This window comes from Dendropsophus ebraccatus, chromosome 9 (assembly GCF_027789765.1).
Source record: "Dendropsophus ebraccatus isolate aDenEbr1 chromosome 9, aDenEbr1.pat, whole genome shotgun sequence".
Taxonomy (NCBI): domain Eukaryota; kingdom Metazoa; phylum Chordata; class Amphibia; order Anura; family Hylidae; genus Dendropsophus; species Dendropsophus ebraccatus.
The window spans coordinates 93,900,936-93,906,547 of record NC_091462.1 but is presented as its reverse complement, the minus strand read 5'-3'; positions in this window follow the sequence as shown (position 1 = coordinate 93,906,547).

The following is a 5,612-nucleotide window of genomic DNA, read 5'->3' as shown; positions in this document are numbered from 1 at the left end:
CAACCAAAACCAGGAGTAGATTGAAAACACAGAAAGGATCTGTTCACACAATGGTGAAATTGAGTGGATGGCCGCCATATAACAGTAAATAACGGCCATTATTTCAATATAACAGCCGTTGTTCTAAAATAACAGCAAATATTTGCCATTAAATGACGGCCATCCACTCAATTTCAACATTGTGTGAACAGAGCCTTTCTGTGTTTTCAATCCACTCCTGGTTTTGGTTGCAATATGAGGACCACAATACTGACTGAAATATACGTAGTGTGAACCCAGCCTTAAAGTGGACTTGTGGCCTCTCCAAAACATTAGTCATCCAGCATCCATATGAAGATACTCTTTAGCTTGTATTTGCAAGCTCCTTTTGCAAACACAAGTCTAAGGGTCCTATTACACTGATCATTACTATGATCGTTATTGCGATCGTTACTATGATCGTTTATTCCTTCTGATCCCAGCAAAACAATGATCAATGTGCTGTTAAACTGAACGATTAGTGAAAAAATGCGGAATTTGAACGTGGAATTACAGCGAATAATTAGCGAACGATTAATGATGATTTTAGGTTTAGATGAACTATTTTTCGATTGTTGCCTGCAACACAGAATGATTTAACGATTTTTTGCACAATAATCATCCCGTGTAATAGGGCCCTTAGTCTATGTAAGCAGTGGTGGAGATGGAGGTTGTACAACCCCATAGTCTACATTCACCTGCATGGTACATGTAATATACTAATCATTTCAGTTCTGTCCAGGTCTAGAAACTAGTGTTAATGTTGTAATTTCTATGACTTAATCTGATTTATAGAGCAGAGACCTTCATTTTTCTTTTCACGTATTATGGGGTATTCAGAGTTGGGGAAGAACCCCTATTCAGGACACCACAACAAAGACACCTCTTATGGAGTACCCAACCCATCCATGCAAAACCAAGACAGCCTAGGAAATGTGTAATGCATCACTTCACCTGTGGTGGTGCTGCAGGAGAATCGAATACCTACCATAGGGTTCTCAACAAACAGTGCGCGGCTCCTGTCTTGTGATTCTAACATCAGGGTGGTCCTAAGATCATCCCATTCCCCCTCCCTTCCCACCTACTTTGCTCTATCATCCTCTCTTGGGTGGCTTTCCGATTTGTATCCTGCTTCTACTCGTCATGTCTTGTTAAACAGATACCTAGCTCTATACAGTCGGCTAGATGGCTACTTTACTGAACTCCACCTTTGTACAGTACCTGCATTGTATATGCCAAGATATATTGACTGCTGAAGTAAGATAATATAAGCCTAGGTATTTCTTCTGTAGCCTGTTTCTTAGTTTTTGTTTTTTATACTTTTAACTCAATGGCTGTTCATCTTTTGTCACTTGTACGTTACATGTTGCAAAGGGCTAATATCTCTTTCTGAATTATACTGTATATTAAAAACTAATGCAGTAAGCAAAGGGCTAATCTGTAACTACTTTCTTTTGACTGGCGTAATATAACTGATCTTTTTTGCTACGTAGCGGTCACTGTGGTCCCTTGTCTGGAAGTCGGATGGCCATTTGCACTAGTTGGGGGACAGTTATGGAAGCTAGTGCATATACTGCTGCAATCTAAGCCTGTCCCTGGACATCTGTGGCCTGTTAAAGCTTTGGTGGCTGGACTGTAACTCTCAGCTATTTTTTATTGTACCAGTTTACATCAAAGGCCACAGTGAGGACGTGTGCATGCGTTATGTGGCACGTTACTATATGCACTTAGCTCTGACTCTATACTGTGCACATTGCTGGGGTTTTCCGCTACTTCCGAACCACACTGACAATCTATAAGTGCAGTTTTTTTTCCCCCTTTCAGCTCGTGTCAACTAATAGATTTTGTGCCGTTTTAACTCCATTTTACCAGTGATCTATAGTTCCGTCTATTAAACTGTTTCTGTGGGTATATTTGCAGGCATGTCCTGAAGCCTCTTGCTGTGAACTAATCCTGTTATCAAGTCCGGTGCACTTTACTCATCAATAATTCAATGGCTTCTCAGTGTTGTCACAATAAATTGTCTGGTTATAAGTGGTTGTAATCTTCACATCACTTGGGAAATTCTTCAGGACTATTTGAACTAAGCCTCTGGTATATAGCTGGTTATTTGTCATGAATCGCTTATGGTTAAAAGCCTTAAGCGCCAGTGGCCGAACATCATGCTGACGTGGTTTTGCAGAGGAAGAGCAGGTTCATCTGCAAAAACACAATCAGCTGAAAAGCTGTGCTAATTTGTGTTAAGATTGCATGACGGTGCAGCTTTTAGCCAGATTTACATGCCGAAAGAACTTGCTCTAACTTTTTGGACCAAGTAGGTGTTAGTTTACTGAGACCTTTAAAAATAAAGGCACTAAAGGCCATGTCGACCAAGTGGATTTAAAAGGAAAGTAAAATATATATGAAGAATGGTTTAAAAAAAAATAGAGGATAAAATTTCCACACAATGGTGCGGACAACCGCTCTCCCTCTTCTTTTTTGTTTGTTTTGTTTTGGTAAACTTGACCCAGCTGCAAACCGTTACAACATAGAGCGGGCCACCCAGGGAGAAGTGTTGAGCGGAGAGGCTGAACTGTTCGGCATTTTGACTCCTGGTGTCCGCAGAAGTTGGATGCAGCCTTTGTGTTCTCTGAACCCAAACAGTTTATTCTCTAGACTCAACGTTGCCAGCAAGCATCCTATGAAACTTCTTATTTTAGTTAGAAAATTCCACAATGACACACCAATGTTGGTCATGCAGCTGTAACTAAGGCTGCATTCACGCGTTGCGTGAAGTTGTCCGTGCGCACGGATTCATGCACGGACAAATTTATAGTCCATTGCTTTGTATTGGGCTATTCACATGTTCAGTGTTTTCACGGATCTCCAATCCGTTCCGTTTAAAAATAGGACATGTCGTAACTCTGAACGGAAGCATGGATCTGATTCTACATAGAAATCAATGAGATCTGTGTTTTTTACAGATGTGACATCCGTGTTCGTCCGTGAAAAATATGGATGTGATGTAATCAATGTAATTTAAAAATGCTTTAAAACAGATCAGTGAAAAAAGACGGACACAGATACAAAATGTACTGTTTTGCATGGATCATGAAGGTAGCTAGAAGACCACAATCCCAGACTAGGAAAAACACTGAACGTGTGAATGCAGCCTAAGGGTCCATTTACACAGATTATCTGACAGATTATCTGCCAAAGATTTGAAGCCAAAACCAGGAACAGACTATAAACAAGGATCAGGTCATAAAGGAAAGCCTGAGATTTCTCCACTTTTCAAATCCAGTCCTGGCTTTGGCTTCAAATCTTTGGCAGATAATCTGTCAGATAATTTTTCTGTGTAAAAGGGTCCTAGACTGTGTATCTGCAGTTGAAACGCGTTGGTGTAAAGATTGATGTTTTAAAAGAAACTTCTAAGTTAAGGAAGAAGCTTTATATAGTGCTGGGTTTGTACTGATTCATTTGTTGATGAAATGGCCCTCCCTTATCGGCTTACATGATCTATTTTCTTGACAAATTGTATGCCTATTTAAAGCAAATGTACCACTATTTCTATCACTTTGGTTTTGTTACATAACAGGCCGGCGCAAGGGTGCCGATGGCGCGGTCCCGCACTGAACTGCCGCCCGATTTATGCGCATGGTGATGGTTTATTTCGGAGCACCAGCCCTCCCTGAAGCACTGGGGGGCATCACTGGCCCCCAGTGTGAGGATCTCCCTTCCACTCTGTGATGTGGGATGGGGTTTCTTCATACTGGGGACCAGCAGGCCTGCCCCCAGTGCTCTAGGGCAGTGCTCAGGTCTGTTTAATGTAAAAAAAAAAAAAGAAGCAAAAAAAAAGTGCTGTCCCTAGTGATACATTTACTTCAAAGAAACCTCCAAGATAAAAAAAAAAATACGAGTATAACTTTTGCAGGGCTTGGGGTATGACACAGGACTATTTTGCTGGTTTTTAATAATATATTTGGCCAGTAGAATAAAAAAAATAAATATGGAGCTGGCATATCTCTTCTGGTACTACTACTTAGTATTGCTTACATGGGAAAATCCCCTACAATGATGGGAACTCCACTTAGTTTTGATTTCTTCAGGACTTCACCTATGTAAATTACTTTGTCTAAAAATAAGATACTGCCCATTAGAAAGCCAGTAAGTAGAGCTATTGATTTGTTGCTGGTGTCGGAGCCAGTGCCAACCTCGACTGTCAAATGGAAATCAGAGACTTTATTTGGTAACTGATTAAATTTAAAAACTTACCCTAAAAAGCCGCACAACTGTTCTCAATGGCTGTGAGGTATTACATATTATCCAATAAAGTGAATAGGTTGGAGTGGTAGCAGAAGACAGTCTATAGCCAGAGTAAAGATTTGGAAAGGGTGAAGTGTCCTTATATTTACCAAATCATGGCTAACTTACTAGGGGGGCTATCTGCCTTTTAGTGATCTATGGTAAAAGGGTTATCAATTGCCTAGCTGTTGACTTGACAATTCATTTGTGACTAGTGGGGTTGGGGTTGGACCAACCTGCAAGCTCCTGTGAACATTTTGGGCCCTTCTAAGTTTTCCCAGCCACAGAGGCTTATCTATAAGCTGTGCCTGATACGACAAATAGGACCCTAATTCTGCAACCCCTTGGACTCATACCAATCACCTGTTGATAGTTTATCAGTATATTTTCGAACAATATTATGTATGGGTGAGATGATCCATTTTGGTCTACATACATGAGGCAATTTCAAATGGTCCTAACAACCTACTTGGCATATTGAGTGTAAGAGGAGACCACCTTCCCTTACATGTATTCAACTTTTATGTATTGTACAAAGTTTCTTAATATTTCATTAGTCAAAGAATGCTGCAAACTATATGGGAAATAAAAAAATGATGTCTAAAAGCTGTGTGTGTCTTATTCCTGCTCTAGAGGTTCCTAAAGCATCATTCTAGTCTAGAAAGTTTTGGTTCTTCCTGATTTATAATTGTTAACCATTTTGCACTGAATAAGTATGGGTGTCTATTATGTATATTATTGCTTGCATCTCGGACTAGCAACCATGAAATAGTTCTTACTTTCAATTTCTTCTCTCTTATGCTCCTTCTGCCATTGGGCAAACCAGTACAATGACCTTGATCAACCACAATTCTTAGTGGAGCCTTGCTGTCCAAAATTCCATCTATAAGACTGCCTGGGTGTGCCCAGTAGACATGATTTACCAGCAAAATCTTGTGGCCATTGGCTGTCCACTTGTGGCTCCAGCCTTATTACCACCCTGTTAACAGGAAGGCTTAAAGGGGTTATTCAGCGCTACAAAAACATGGCCACATTCTTCCAAAGACAGCACCACTCCGGATCAGGTGTGGTTTGCAATTAAGCTCCATTCACTTCAGTGGACCTGAGTTATAAAACCCCACCCAAACTGGAGACAAGAGTGGTGCTGTCTCTGGAAGAAGGTGGCCATGTTTTTGTAGCGCTGGATAACCCCTTTAATGAAGTTATGGTGCTTGTGACAAAATTTGACCCTCTGTGGCATTGTGCCACCGAAGTCTGGATTCTTCTGACCAGGCGATGATTTCACACTCCTCAGTGATCCAATTTGTGCT